At 36.9% G+C, this 17231-nt stretch overlaps 1 pseudogene; it reads left to right on the top strand.

Moving 5' to 3' along the window:
- The first annotated feature begins 613 nt into the window (after positions 1 to 613).
- Positions 614 to 11573, top strand: LOC108532576 (E3 ubiquitin-protein ligase RFWD2-like; annotated as a pseudogene).
- Positions 11574 to 17231: the final 5658 nt, after the last annotated feature.

Raw genomic sequence — 17231 nt, 5'->3', positions numbered from 1 at the left:
CTCACAAAACCTGTGGAGTCTTGCCCCAGAAATATACATACATGTGCCAAAATTGAAGAAGTTTAAGAATTCCCTCACGTTCATCCATAATTCCCTAGGATAAGAACACCTGAATTAGTTTAACCTTGTTTTCCTGAGAAAACCTTAGAGCGAGATACATTATTCTACCTAAATGAACAATATTTCTTACTTTTGCGAAATTAGTCCCTTCACATGAGTGAAGTAACTCATCCAAGATTATAAAGCAAATTAAATGGCAGATCCAGGATAAAAATCAGGTCTTCTAATTCCCAGGACAATCTTCCTTCTCTCACATCTTCTGTTCACTTAGATTTTAAAATCTGCTCAGTTTCTCACAATCCTGGTAGAAAGGAGGAGCTCTATAACACACTTAGGCAAATCCCATGGAGGACTGCGGTATCTCCTGAGAGTACAACATTGAGAAAACACTTGGAGTAAAGTTAGGTTAAAAGGGATATGCTAAGTGATATATGAACCAGTTTTTCAATGGATAAGAATGTATGTCAGCATCATATCCAGTTTAGGCAGTTCTTCTTTAATTAATCTCAGGCTGGTTTCTGATTATGGTCAAAGCATCTGAAAGTCAAGCATAATGTCTTACTCTGGTTTGGGAAGCAGTTGTGAATCAAAGCCCTCCAGCAACCCCAGAAATAAGGGTGATGATATGTCTGAAAATAAGAAGGGTGAGGCATAAAGATCAACAGTATCAGAGCCCTGCAACTTATTTTCATGATATTAATAGTGAGTAATCATTATTTTCTTTACTTGCCAGGAGAAATCTGTGACTCATAAGCAAAAGAGAACTATAGGATGCTTTTGTGTCTGAAAACACAGACAGAAAATTTAGATCTTTCTGGTTATTTAACAAAACAACTAGGTTGAATAGTCCTATCAGTGGACCACGTGGTTGTTTGTACACTGGTTTTGGCTGGAAAGTCCCCCATAACTACCCTGTTTATGGGAGTCCTACTCATCCTCCTAGGTCCATCTCACATCTCACGCTACCCAGAGACACTGCCCCAAATATCCCAGCCCAGGCTCATATCATTCTTCTGAGCAGTCCCTATGGTACGTTTATGTAGGACATAATTCAACAATATTTACCTACTGCTTAATTGATCTCACTAACTGCTTCGTGAATCTTGTTTCTCCACTAGATTATAAGGTATTCAAAGGCCAGAATCATGTGCCCAGTGCTGCTTCCTACTGTGCACTCTGATGGTATTCAAAACTTGTTTGTTGATTGACCGATTAAAATGAGAATATGGCCACTGTCCTGCCTGAATCTGGTTCAGCAGCATTCTCTTCAGAACAGAGTTAAGCTTTCCTGCCTGATGAACCTCTGCTGATGCTTCAAGATCTGGCTGAAAATGCTACATCCTCTGCAACAGCCTCACTAACAGAAAAGTCCTGATCATTCCTCGGCATACCAAATATCATGATATTTCTAAGAAGATGATGCCTGGAAGAACAGGTTCCCCCCACTCCTAAAATGATTGTTTTAATCCAAAAGTGCATTTTAAATGGTAATCAACATTATCGTACTATCATTTTTAGCTGAGAGCTAAGAGAGCCAGTGAAAATTTTCAGAGTAATAAGTTGAGAAGAACTTTAAACATCATTTTAGCTAAATTATTGTCTAGCAATATAATAGAATACCATACAGCCATTCAAAATAAGATAGAAATATATGAAATGATGTCTAAAATATAATTATACATGGTAAAAAAAAAAACAAGTTGTAATTAAACAATACTGATACTATAATTACATTTTTATTTTTAAAATGTGTGTATGAATGCACATATATATGCATTCATATGTATTATATATGCAGAGAAAATATATGGAAGCATCCCTGAAAAAAAAATCATCAGTCATTGTTCTATCTGGCAGTGGAATTTGGAGCCCGGAAAAAGGAGGAGAACTAGGCCTCGAACGTTTCACTTTAGGCAATTCAGATTTTGTAGTAAGCATTACCTTTATTACTTATGTCAGGTTAGAATGGATTTGTTTAATTTTCAAAAAAATTACCAGTCCAAGTCTTTTAACAATGTAACCTCATCTACCTCTCGCTGCTCCTCCACACACTTGGGACCTCAGACCACCCATGTGACAGACGTTTCCTCCATGCTACTTCGACCAGTCCTCTTTTCTCATCGAGGAATGACCATCCCTCCCAGGTTTCTGTGGTGAACCCCTACTTGTCCTTCAAAGCCATTAAAAATCTCACCTCCTCTGTGATGCTCCCAGGATGAATTAATTGTTTGCATTTCCATGTCCTCACAGAACTTTCCACATATCTCTGCTAGAACAGAGATGTATGTATATATGTGTAAAACTACATATAAAAATTGTATCCATCTTCCTCACTACCGTGAATTCCTTCAGGCCAGATCTGTCTGTATTTTGTTCATTTTTGGCACTATCTTTTGCAACTCACGTGGAGCTTGGGACACTGTGCTTATAGAAATATTTGATGAATGCAAAAACTGCGCGTCTGATCCTGAGATCCCTTCTCTGCAACCTTGGACATTCTGAATACCCAGTCAATTCTAGGCAACAACCCAGTTGTTGGTATTCTCAATAAAATGTAGCCTTGGACTCCTAGCCAAAAGATAAAACATCCACTTGTATCCTGTGTATTAACTTCAGATAATTTGATATCACAGCCTACTAAAAGTCAACTCAAGGGAACCCTTTTGATTGTATTAATGAAATACAATAAAAATACATGTTCCTATAGAAGACATTATGCAGAGAATCTCAGACAGGCTTCTTGGATCAACGTGACATAAAATTAGGGTGTCGTTTCCATTAAGTCCATATGTAAAAAATTTTCTTTCCATGTTGATATTCAATAACTGACCTGATTTGAATGACCTCCCTGTTGTCAGTTACACATTGCTTCTGTGTGAGAACTTCATGTCCACTAGCTTCCATTACTGTTTACTGGACAGAAAAATGAATTCCAGGAGTCTCACCACCAACATAAACTGAAATAAAACCAATAACTGCAACGTTGTAGAAATGGCTCTACATACCTTATTATATTTAACTCTCATAAATGTTTCCAGAGGTAGGAATTTTTAACCCTACCTATGAAGAAGAAAACTGAGGACCAGGGAAGTTAGGTAATTTATATCAGGTCACAGAGCTACTAAATGGTAAGGCCCAGATTAGACTCCATTCCCTCAGCTCTTCTCATTAAGATATGTGCGTATGTCATAATATTAAGCCACATGAACTCCATCTAAAAGCTGCGTACCCATCCAATTTCAAATGAGAGATCTTTCATAGTCATTAAAACACCAAAAATGGAGGATTTGTTTTGCTGTGGCAGTCACAGATTTTCTTCCTTTTCTATCTTCCTTATTATGTTTCTTATCTATGTATGGCTATCTAGCCATACATGTATCTATTCATTCAACATTCACTGAGCACCTACTATTGACCAGACATTGTAGCAAGCAATTGGAGTGAACCATGAACCCGAAAAGATAAATATGGGTTCCTGTGTACCCAAGGCAAGCTTATTGATATCCAATGATTAGAACTCATTATCAGGTATAGTTAATTTTATCTCAGAGTAATTTTCTATTAAAATTGCTATGAATATGTGAATATTAATAGCCAACATTTATTGAGGACTTACTTATCTCCTAGGCATTGTTCTAAGAGTTTTACTGTAACTCATGTAATAGTAACTGTAACTCCATATATTTGGTGGCTTTTATTAATCCCACTTTAATGATAAGGAAAGTGAAGTACAGAGAAATGTGATACCCAAGGTCAGACAGCTAAGAAATGGCAAAGCTAGGATTAAAGCCCAGGCTATCTGAACACAGAATGCTTGATCAATTATTTTTTATACTCTCTCCATTTAATGTATTGGACGCTGACTCTGGGGTCACCAGGATGAATAAGGCATCATTCTTATCCTCCAGGAGTTAATGAGAAAAGCAGGCAAATAAACAGGTAGAGCAATACAGAGTGGTAAGTGGGATGATAGGACGGGTGTGCAGGGAGGTGCAGGCACACAGAGAAGAGGTCCTGACAGCGTTTGCAATAACCCATCTACTATCCTCATGTGGACACAGCCCAGACCCTTCTCCTATGTCCAGGATTCATTCAGTGCCCAGAGATCTTGGTAAAAGAGAAAGATGGGAGAGGGAGAGACAAGAGGAGCGATCAAGGAAAAGAGGGAGAAAAATCTTGAGAAAGGAGGCACATAAAAACATGCTTGCCCAACCATAGTCTTTTGTCTTTGTGAGGAATCCCTATCCCTCAGAAATGCATACATGCTTAGAAGAAAATGAGTCACTCTGGTCCTAATTGTCTTCCTACTCTTCTCCATGGTAGCACAAGAAATAGAAACGTTCTCCCCTCTTCGCACCCCTCAGTTATCCTGAGAGGTAACATGATGAAAATCAGGCATTCTAGGAAAGAAAATGGACAAGTCCCTGCTACTCCAGTATATGGATGCACTCCCGATAAATCATGTAAATTATTTTGTCAGCCTTTTACATTGAATTTTCAGGTTGTTTTTAGTTTTCTGCAATTATAAATGATGCTAGATTGGATATTTTTATACTTGCATTTTGTACACCTTTTGACCGTTTCCTAGAAAAGATCCCAGAATGGAATTACAAATTCAAAGGGTATATCCTTTTTTTAAACTCTTAATCCATATGGCAAAACACTTCCCAAAAGTAGTGACAAATTATATCCCACGGAGTATATTTGGGAATGCTTATCCGATCACACTTTCTCCAGCACTACTATACTTTTAAAACCTTTATTTTATTAGGCAAAAGTGTAAGTTTTTTCATTTAACTTTCATTTTTGGATTACCAGTGAGGTTAAATATAGTTTATAAGTTTATTAATCAAATGTATTAATTAAAATGATTCATATAAACCTAGTAGATGCTCAATAAAGCCTAGTAGATGCTTAATTTTTTAATAATGAGTTTGAACATTATTTCATGGTTTCTGGCTATGTACATTTCTTCTTAGAATTTTAAATTTATTTATTTTTCTCATTTCCCTATTGAAGTTCAGTGGCTTCTCTCAGTGGGCTTTTTATGTATTAGATATACTGAACCTTTGTTTTGAAGAAATATCCAGGCTTTGAAGGATTATTGTCACTTATGGAACAATGGTATATAAAGGCATTATGCTTTACAAATATGGCACTTTTTATTTGTCTCACTGATAAGGAAAGAGGCTTAAAATGTGTTATCTGTTTCCTCTTTTTTAGGAAAACTTTTATACAGTCAAATGCATAAGTCTTACATGTGCCATTTCATGAATTCTGACAAATGTACGCACCTGTGTCACACAAGTTTTTATTAAAATATAGAATATCGTAACACTGAAAAATTCTTTTGCATGCTTTTCTAGTCAATGTTGCCTTTACCCTATCCCAACCTTGAGAGGAAACCATTTTTCTGGTTTAGAACTTCATATAAATGGAATTATACAACAAGCACTTTTTAAAATTCTGGTTTCTTTCACCCAGCACCATGCCTTGGAGATTTATTCATGCTTTTGTATCTGTCAATGGTTTGGGATATTAAAAGTAATGGCAAAAACTACTTTTGCACCAAACCTATGCAATGACATGAGTTGTTGTGGCTGAGTAGTACTCCATTGTATGAATATACCAATTTGTTCATCCATTCACCTGTTGATGGATATTTGAGCTACTTCCAATTTTTTACTATAACAAATAAAGCTGACATAACATTCTTGTACAAGTATTTTGTGAATAAATGTTTTATTTCCTCTTGGACTTTATACATAGGATGGAATTGTTGAGTCATAGGGTATGTGCATGTGTAGTTTAATAAATAACTGCCAGATCTTTTTCCAAAGTTGTTGTACTCATTTTCCCTTTTTCAACAGCACAGGAAAATGTGCAAATATTATTAAATTATTTTTAAAAGCAGTATAAAAAAACACGAGCATAGGATAACACTGTTAACCTTACTGTGTACTATGTATTACATAGTACATAATAAGTAATATTATTACTTATTAAGTAATAATACATACATAGTACATACAGTTATGTACATAGTACATACATAGTACTATGTATGTACATACTACGTATGTACTATGTATTATGTATATATATACATATATATGTGTATATATATGAAAAAGGCTAGACAAATCTTTTCAAGTGTTAATAGAAATAATCTCTGCATACTAGGTTACAAATAATTTTCATTTTATTTCTTGCATTTTTCTAACTTGCAGCATCATGTATTACTTTAAGACATTGTAAATTTGTTTTCTAACTACAGGAAAAGAAATGACAGTAGACTACTGGTTCAAAATACTCTCTTCTATCCAAAAAGGCCAAGAGATGCAAAGGATTAATCATGAACCCAGTTGCCCAGAGGAGGAAAAAAAAAATCTGTTGTAGATGGAAGAAGCGAGAAGTTATATGGTAAGGTTCATTCATAATTCAGAGAACTGTTCATTGTGCAGGTCTTTTCTTGAATGCTTGAATTTGTGGTTAGGTAGAAGGACTTCTCTTCCCCTGCCTTTATTTATTCTCTCTGTTTATGTTGTATTCCAGAACTTTCTGCCTAGACAATAAGTCCTGTGTCTTGTTATTCTGAGGCAAGAACATAATAGATGCTCACTGTGCTCGTGAAAATACCAGACACTTCGTGGAAAGTGCATTTGACATGGTGGCCGTGACTAAAACATAGTCATACCATTAATATCAATAATGTAGAAATTAAAGATACAATGGAATGCTTTTACACAACGTGAAAAATACCCAGTTACACATTGCATTGGAATGCAACTCCCCATTGCAAGCACAAGGAGGCTACTTAAACTTGAGAAACTACTTGGAAGCCATTCTCAATGTGATTATTCTTTATCTTCAAACAGAAACTCAGATTACAAGGAGTAACTTTTCCCTCAAGGAACAGTATCAAAAAATTTGAAGTAGACCATATGGCATTTGTCAAATGAGAGGGGGAAAAAAATCTCCCACTTCTCAGGGATATTTATTTTACCTGTCAGGTCTTTAAAGGAGAGATTATATATAATATCTCTTTTAATCTTCACACACAAAAAGGTGTTCAATCTGCCTACCTGTCTCTGTGGAAGTGTGAAGCTAGGCAATAAAATTGCTTTTCTCTTACAGCATAGCATAGCATTGTTAGATACTTTTTATGAAGCTACCCTAAAGCAGGATGTTGAGAACCATGTGCAGGGATTTCAAAGTTTACTTCTTCTTCTAACTGGAATGCTATAAAATCAGAAAGTTGTTAAACAGAAATAATATGGTAAAAAGAATGCAGATTCTGGAGCCAGAATCCTGCTTTGCTTCTTACTAACAATATGTCCTAGTACAAATTACTTAGCCTCTCTGTGGTTCAGCTTTTTCATCAGTAATATTTTATCAAAATTGTAATTAACTTCATATAGTCGCTGTGAAGACTGATGGAGTAAAACTTTGTAAATGAGTGAGTTCATGCTTAAAACCATGCCCAGCACATAGTACTTTTAATCAAAGTAAGTTATTATTATTATATTTCTTTAGTACATGTCATTCAGATGTTCAGAGAAGTATGATTCATTCAGAATGATTAAGAAAAAATCTGCTTGAATTAATGAAAAAATGTAGATTATAAAATCTTTTTTTTAAATCCATTATGTTACCTTCAAAAGATAAAGGTATTTAAACTAAAGTAACTAAAAGTATTAATGCTAAAAGTTTCATAAGGGGCATACTTCAAAAAATGAGTAAGTTAACAGTTTGCTTATAAAGGAACACATCCTTTGAAAAGTGTCTTCTATTAAGTAGGGTAAGTATTCCATCTCATCACACTATTTGCTTGGCTACAGAACAATCATTTCCCCTACAGAAAGCAATTTCATAAAGTGAAAAAGCATCTTTAGGATAATTGATGCTAATCTCCCTCTTACTCAGGAAACCCTCACACCACACGGGACTTGGTGTCACTTGGATTCAGTGAAGAAAACTTATACTTCCATTTCAGTCCAGTCCATCTTTAGAAAGTGCTTCCTTAGATTAGGCTGAAGTCTTCTTAAAATGTCCACTCTCTGTCACTATTTTGTGGAGTTCCACTGAATGAATCATTCCTCTTCGTTTTGATAACAGTTCAAGAATTTGAAGACAGCTGTTGTATGTTTCCCTGAAATCTTCTCCAAGTGTAACAGCCTCATTTTTTTTTTTTTTTTTTTACTGTTTTTCAATGACATGACTTTAGATGCATCATCTACCTTGGTCCTTTCCTTCTGGACTTTCTCTTGTTTGACCTTTTTCCTCCTATACTGGGGTTACCAGAACTGAACATGAAACTCTGGGTATATTCTGATTAAAGCCTTGCTTGTTCTGGACCCGAGATTAATCTTGAAGTTTTGGTAGTCATATGACTCTCTTGACTTATACCAAGGTCAGCAGTACCACCCCCTCTTTTTTGTAGGGGTAAGCGGTATGTATTAGGGTTCTCCAGAGAAACCAAATCAATACGGTGTGTGTGTGTGTGCGTGTGTATACAGAAAGAAAGATTGAGAGACATAGTAATTTACAGGAATTGGCTTACACAGTTATGGAGGTTGAGAAGTCTGGACCGGGAATTGCTGAGTGTACAGTTCCATCTGAGTCTGAAGGCTTGAAAGCAAGAAAACTGGGTGCAAGTCCCATCTGTGTCTCAGTCAGAAAACCAGGAGAGCCATTGGTGTAAGTCCCAGTATAAGTCTGAGTCTGAAGGCAGGAGAAGAATGATGCCCCAGCTTAAAAATAGTCAGGCAGAGATTTTTTTTTTTTTCTCAGCCTTTTATTTTATTCAGGCTTCCAATAAACCAGATAAGGTCCTCCCACATTGAGAAGAGCAAAAATCTGCTTTATATAGTTGACCAATTCAAATGTTAATCTCATCTAGAAAAACCCAGAAATGTTTAACCAAATATGTGGTCACTCCATGGCCCACTCAAGTTGACACAAAATTAACCATCACAGGGTGCTGTGTGCTGTGTCAGCCATATCTTTCCTACCTTCTACCTCAAATATTTTTACCCATCTATCACTGTTATAAGTATATTAATGTACTGTTACATGCATATGCATTTTACATCTACCCCTATTCGATTTTTTAAAATATTTTCCCCAGAGATTCATGTGTTGGGGATCTCAGATATTAGCTCACTTATCATCATATTGGGTAACACTGTGGAATTTCCATGTATAATATGGCTCAATGAGTCTTCTTCCAATACAAAATATTGAACTGAAAACTACCAAGAAGACTTTCATATAGAAAAAATGCTTGGTTTCCATCCATCCATTAATCAGTTGTTTCTGAGGTGGTCGTTCATTAGTTATTATCTATCTAATTGTAGCATCCATTGCCCTCATGTTCATAAGGTCTTAAAGATCTGGAATAAAATTGTGTCATACGTTCTTCTATTTGTAGGACTGTATAATCTTTAGTCAAGTACAGACACATTAGAAACATTGAAATGTGGATATACTATGTCTTTAGCATTTCCCTTGTTGACTAGTTTTGCAACCTTACTGAAAAAGAAGTTAGTCTGGCATGATTAGGTCTCAGTGGACCCAGTCTAGTCTCTAAGGTTCATAATCTATTTCTTTAATATTTTTGAGATTTTACCTAAGAACAAACTTTTAAGCCTATAATTGGTAGAATTTGCCCTTTTTTCTGCAAATATCTGTGTAATGCCTAATCAAGTCATAAGTAGACTAATTCATCATTTGTCTTCCCAAAGTTAAATCATACAGTTTATTAAAGCTTCATTATTGATCAAAGAATATTACTTCTTCATGTCTTAGGGTGAATTAATTTATCTGCCCATGATTTTAGATTTGAGATTTCTTGGATATTGACTCAATCATGTAATATATTTGTTATCACTACCAGATCAGAAAAGAAAATGGGGAGGGAAAATAAAAATGCCTCTTTTACCTAAAGGCAAAGGACTGAAGTAAATAATCTTCATTTTCTTTTTGTACGAAGTCTGTATAGCTCAGGAGGCTTCATTAAAACACTTGTCTGGGACCATTTTAAGTTTGCTCTTCCCTACTCTGTAATCCCACCACGATAGACTTAAACCTCACCAATATTCATATGTGTAAATCTGATTTTTCAGGATAGTAAGATTTGAAAGATATGCTGCATCAACGAATTAGAAAACTAGATTTCACAAACACATAAAATTGCTTCCATCAGGAGGTTTCTAAAACTGTTAGAAGCCAAAAATGCAGAACAAGAAGGAGCTTCAAAATATGACTGTAACCACAAGTTTATGTGCAGAAACAACTTGCCCTTTGGGACCCTTTGGCCATGTCTCTTGACTACAATTCTCTTCCTGTTTTGGGATTGATTTCAAGACTCCCTATTCTTCCTGTCCTTGCTTGGTTAAACGTTCTCATCACCCTGGCCTATTTCCTTGATTTCCTAGTTGATTATTTTCTGGCTCGTGATCCAGTTCTCTAAATTGGATTCTGGTCAAATTAACTTTTCTCCTCGAAACTTTGGTAGTGATCTTCCACCAGGAAGAAAAACATTTCCTCTCCTGGCTCAGAACAATCAATAACGCTCCCTCCCAGAAAATGAATGTCAATGGCTGTCCTATTCTCCTTGCTGATGGCTCTCATACTTATTAATCCATCCTACATTTTAAGCCTTTATTCTACAAATGAATTGCCAAAAACCAAGTCACTTTACATAAAAATGAGAATTACAGTAAAATTCAGCTTGTCTAATCTCAGCCCATTCAATTCATCCAGATGCACTACAATAGGACTAGCTGTGTGATGATTTAGAAGAGCCATGTTTTGTTTCTCTTTCTGTTTTTATTGTCCTTTGCCCTTAGTGAAGCTGTGGTATACCAATCTAGACAGCTCAGTGGCAAGCACTGAGGCGAAGGCTAATGTGTGCTGTGTTAAATTCAGCCCCTCTTTCAGATACCATTTGGCTTTTGGCTGTGCAGATCACTGTGTCCACTACTATGATCTTCCTAACACTGAACAGCCAATCATGGTATTCAAAGGACACCAAAAAGCAGTCTTTTATGCAAAGTTTGTGAGTGGTGAAGAGATGGTCTTTGCCTCAACAGACAGACAGCTAAAACTGTGGAATGTAGGGAAATCATACTCTCCATGTTCCTTTAAGGGTCATATCAATGAAAAAAACTTTGTAGACCTGGCTTCCAATGGAGATTATAAAGCTTGTGGAAGTGAAAATAACTCTCTCTATCTGTACTATAAAGGACTGTCTAACACCTTGCTAACTTTTAAGTTTGATGCAGTCAAAAGTGTTCTGGACAAAGACTGAAAAGGAGACGATACAAATGAATTTGTTAGTGCTGTGTGCTGGAGGGCACTACCAGATGGAGATTCCAATGTGCTGATTGCTGCTAACAGTCAGGGTACAATTAAGGTGCTAGAATTGGTATGAAGGGTTAACTCAAGTCAAATTGTACTTGATCCTGCTGAAATACATCTGCAGCTGATAATGAGAGAAGAAAAAGAAAATGTCATGTGATGTCTCTCCCCAAAGTCATCATGGGTTTTGGATTTGTTTTGAATATTTTTTCTTTTTCTCTTTTCCCTCCTTTATGACCTTTGGGACCTTGGAAATACCCAGCCAACTCTCCATCATCAATGTAACTCCACGGACATTGCTGCTCTTGGTGATGTGGTTATCTAATTTTTGTGGTAGAGAAACAAATTCTTTTGAATAAAAATAAATAACAACAACAAAAAAAAGTTTATTGAGGAAAAAAAAAAGAAGAACCATGTTAACTAAAGGTCAGATCTCTGGAATCCTAGTTCTACTCTCTGAGTCCATGACACATCATATCTTCTCTTCAAGCGTCAGTTTTTTAATCTGTATAAAAATATGGTTTGACCAGAAGGTTCTCAAGGTCCCCATTAACTTTCAAGTTCTTTGGATCTATGGATCTATTTTAAAGTTGTTCATTATCGATTAATAACATTCATGTGATAGCCTGATCCAACTATTAGCAGTATAGAGATGTAATCACAACTTTGGAGGCAATGAAAGAATAGCAGTTCTTAAAGTAACCAAACCAATTTTTTTCTCTCTGTTTTCCTGTTTGTTTTCCAGTTCCCCAAATCTTAACATATTATGGTGAAGGAGGCAATCTTTCCTAGTGTTAATGACAGTAAAGACTACTGCAAAATGTCATAGCAATGCCTGTCCTCAACTGATCCAGTCCACATTTGCAGATGCAGGAGCTTGAGATAGTCAGCCTAACTTCTGGATGCCTGTCCAAGCCAAACCTCTAAGTTCTTGGACTTGGGCCCTTCCTTTAAGCTGAAATAAAGATTTGCACTTTCTTCCTGTCTTCAAAGACCTTCAAATTTTTGGGTAAAACCAACCCATAAATGCAAATAGACATCCTTTCACACAAAATATACACCTGTACCTAGGTTTATACATGTGCCAGTAACTAGAAACTTCATCATAGGGTCATCCACCCTTCCACAACATCAATAGAAGGCCAATTTTCTAGAATGTGAGGATGTCAATTTAAAATGAGCCATATTAATGAGGTTTCCAGGAGGCTTTTAAGCTGTTCCAGCGATGGCTTTGGCTAGAGTGACCCACTGCATAGTTTTGCCCATGATCTGATCACAGTGAGTTGTATTTATTTATGTGCTGTGTTTGAATAGTGGAGACAGTTTGGCAGAGTTATGGATAAGAGATTTAACTGCCACATATCTTTAAATGCTAACAGCTTTTAACATTTTTTCTATATAACAAGCTATATTTATGAGACAATGAAGAGGTAGCGGTCTGAGGAAATAAAAATGAAGACAGAATAAAGGAAGAGAACAGTAGGGAACTCTGGCCTTGATGGGACTGAAATATTTTAGAACTCTCAATTTCATTCTACTCTGAAAGCACCAGTTAGCTTTCCAAAAGTTTCCATTCATTATACTCCAGAGTATGATGTAATCCAAAGTTTAAACAATATATTTATTATATCTCTATTTACACACTCATTCAATCAGTAAACATACTTGTTGAAAGTATATTTTATGCGGGGCATTATATTAAGCATTGTAGATAGTGTAAAGGTATATAGGACATAGTTCTATCTTTTGACATCTAACTGTCTAATAAGGAGATATAATAGATATGCATAAGACTATAATACATCACTCTGCATTGGCAATTAATTAAAGAAGAGGCATTTTAAAATACACATTAGGATGTAAGAGAATGGAATCCCAGGAAGAGAGAAAAGCATGAGCAAAATGTGGAGGCAAAAGTACCAGGCTATTTTAAGGAATGACTGAATCACTGTGTTTGGGTGTTAGAGGAAGGGAGGGGGAAAGTCTTGAAAAAGTATAAGCAGGCTGGAACAAGATATGAATGACTTTAAATCTCACACTGACGAGTCTGGCCTCTTTTACTAGAAATGAGAAGTTAGTGATATTTAGAGCAGGGAAGAGCATGAGCAGAGTGCTGCTTTCAGAAGGAAGACTCATCTTGAGGCAAGGTGAGGAACTGATTGGAGTGAGAAAGCTTAGCACCATAGTGACCAGTGAAGAGGCACTTTCAGTTGGCTCAGTGCAAGTAATAATGGCATCATCTAGGTGGATAAAGATTGGAAGGCAAAAAAAATTAATAAGTACAAGAACAGATGTGAACCAATCAAACACCATATATGTAGAACGAGAGAGGAGTTACAGAAGGCTCTGGAATTTTAAATGGGATGGCAGAAACAATATAGATCCATTGAGGGACAATTAGTAAGTGAGGGATGTTAATAGACTTAATTTTAAACACATAGGGAATTAGACAATATTTCTCTACGTGCTTATGAGAAATCTCCCTTTTCAAACTTAGACTTGAATTGGGAAATAAGAAAGTCTGGAGATACCTTCTATTGTTTGTTTATAAACTCATTCTGAATTCGAAACAAGAAGGAAAATAGATGCATTTCGTGTTTTTTTTGTCGAGTCACCAATTAAACTGATGATCCAACTACTTCCATTGTCTTATCCACCTTGCTGACAATAGTAAAAACAGAGCCCAAAATGAGTCCAAGAAGCATATCCCACCTCTGCTTGTACAAGACTGCAAGTGATAGCTTGAGAACAACCAGTAATGGAAGAAAACACACCCAGTATGGATTGAGAAGGCTAGTATCAAACCCAGAAAATGACTTTCTATTATCAGTGAAGATGAGAATAAATGGCTCCCTAAGGAAATGGTATGTTCTCTTAATAGCTCACAAATTTTCCAGGTCAGTTTGATCAAGTGGAGAAGAGCTAGCAGGGATACAAATTATTGAAATGGTGGCAAAGATAAAGCTTCTATGTAAAATAAAATTTAAGATGCAAAAGAGATTAACAACTGGCTTTTTTAAGAGAATGAAGGAGGGGGATTACAGCTTGAAATATATCTGTTTATGTTCTTATTCCATTCCAGTGTCCAGTTCCTGAAGATCAGGAATAGGGAGGATTTGGTAAAACTCTCAGTCTCCACTTTCTATCTAGCCTGGCCCTGTGTTAGTCTTTCACCCAGACTTCTTAACCCCTACAGCCACTGGGAGAAAGGCGTGTTAGAACAAAGTGAGGAAGCCTGAGAGCTTCTCCTCACTTTCTGGCTGCCCTTCAGCAAATAGGGTTCTGACAGCGACAGAAGCATGCACTCTGTCTCCTATTTGGAGTTGGTTGTAGGAAAGAATCTGCACACATAGGCAAACTGCAACTCCAGCACACAGCTCTGGTTTGGTTCCAACTGAAGTCAGTTGTCCCATATCCTCTGATTGCAACACATTGTAGGGAAACCATCAGTGCTCTTCACTCAGATGTTGCCAGCCAAGACTGATCCCAAAATAACCATGATGGTCCCAGAGGGTGAATGGAACCCACACTTGCCTTGGTTTTCCAGTGACATTTAGGAAAGTTTTCCTCCAGCTTCAATAGGTGGCTTATCTAAGCAATGACTGGAGTGATTTCAAATTAATTAATGTTCATAGTTATTAACACCATAATTAAAAAGTTGGTCATTTTTTCCATTAATATGATATTAATGACACTGGTGATTCATAATATGAATCCCAATTTACTTTTGCACCCCAGTTTATGGTGGACAGCTCACTTCCACAGACGTTCCCCATTTGCCAACTCAATTCTCTGTTTATGTTATCTCCATCTTCAGAGGAGAAGACCCCGTCTCAGAGAGGTTAAATGATTGTCCCAAAGTTTCACAGTTGCCAAGAGGCAGAACTGGGGCTTTAACCCAACTCTTCTAACTCTGAATCCCTTGCATTTTTCTCACTGCACCACAGAGTAATTATAGGGCATGTTTATCAAGTGGTGTGTGCACCAAGTCGAAAATCCCATTTAACTTCTAATTGTTCCAAACACACACTCACCACTGGGCTAGTTCTGTTGGGGGGGAAATCAGTGAGTCTAGTGGATTGTTTGGGTTGTTGTATTATATATATATATATATGTATATATATACATATGTATGTATATATATATTACATATATATATTCCATTAGTTCTGTCCCTCTAGAGACAGATATCTCTCTCTACATCTATCTATCTATATCTATCTATCTATCTATCTATCTATCTATCTATCTATGTATCTATCTATAGAAAGAGGAGTTTAAGTATTAACTCACACGATCACAAGGTCCCACAATAGGCCGTCTGCAGGCTGAGGAGCAAGGAGAGCCAGCCCGAATTCCAAAACTGAAGAACTTGGAGTCCAATGTTCGAGGGCAGGAAGCATCCAGCATGGGAGAAAGATGTAGGCTGGGAGGCTAGGCTAGTCTTTCATTTCACATTTTTCTGCCTGCTTATATTCTAGCTGTGCTGGCAGCTAATTAGATGGTGCCCACCCAGATTAAGAATGGGTCTGCCTTTTCCCAGCGCACTGACTCAAATGTTAACCTCCATTGGTAAAACCCTCACAGACACACTTGGGGTCAGTACTTTGTATCCTTCAATCCAATCAAGCTGACACTCAGTATTAACCATCACAGTCGGTTTTTTTTCATAGTAGTCAAAATGCCCAGTTGAGCCAGTAAGGTTTTTCCACCTTGAGTGGATTACTTGGCCATGTATTCATTCAGTATAAAACAAATATTTACTGAATGCCTACTATGTTTTACACATAATGCTAACATTTTTGCACAGTTTTCTCCCTGTGACTTAGGTTAAATAATTCATCCAAGTTGAAAATGTTATACACTTCTTTTTGCATTTATTTTCTAGTGTGATAAAGTCAGTTTAGGCTGGTAAACCTTCCTTATGTCTCCTCAGGAGGAAAAAAAAAAAAAAAAAACAACGTGTTTGCATTTAAGGAGGTTCCCCGTCATTTTTCAGTTATGTTCATCGCTATGACCCACTTATTTAGGTTCTTTGGAAAAGGAGAATTCACCCTCTGTGGGTCACCCTATTAATTACTATTGTAAGGAGCTGATTTATGGCCACAGAGCCCTTGCAGGTGTTGGAGAATGGTGCTCCACAATGGGAAATGGAAACAGGGTAATCAATAACCACCCTGAGACTCCTGCTTTAAGGCTGTCCTTGAAGATGTGCTGTGGATCTTTTTCCAGCATGTCTGATGAGCAATCCTTTTGCCGGCAAGGAGCCCTATGGGAGGAGGAGTAAATATTGTCTTTAGACATGGCACAAGGACCAAAAGACACTGCCAAGGCATCAATACTGAGAGATCACAGAGGGCTTGTTGGTGAAGGAGGGAGGCTGGACACAGGCGGGAAGGTGAGATTTCTTCTTTTGACTGCTGAGATCACTGGACTTGCAGTCAGAAATCTGGGTTCCAGAGCTGGCTCTATCCTTTATCAGAAAAGTAACCTTGGACATGTTACTTAATCTGTCCATGCATTAGTTTTCACCTCTGTGAAATGAGTATACTGATAGTACCTATACAATGTAGAGATTAGGTGAGATAGTCAAAGTTCTTTCTGTTCCAGGAAGTGGTTTCATATAGTCTTAATGATGCTTTTTCTCCCATTCTCTCATTTTCATGTGAACTATGACTTTGGTGATGGCAGGACCATGCCATATATAATGCTGTCTTTAAGCCTTGGCACAGGGACTGGCACACTGCAGGCGATGAAAGGTGTTTGTGAAAGATTGCATGCATCTTCCCTTCCCTTGTCTTCCTTCT

This window comes from Rhinopithecus bieti, unplaced genomic scaffold (assembly GCF_001698545.2).
Source record: "Rhinopithecus bieti isolate Rb0 unplaced genomic scaffold, ASM169854v2 scaffold_9663, whole genome shotgun sequence".
Classification (NCBI taxonomy): Eukaryota; Metazoa; Chordata; class Mammalia; order Primates; family Cercopithecidae; genus Rhinopithecus; species Rhinopithecus bieti.
The sequence above is the reverse complement of the archived record's forward strand: the minus strand, read 5'-3'. Positions and strand labels throughout refer to the sequence as shown.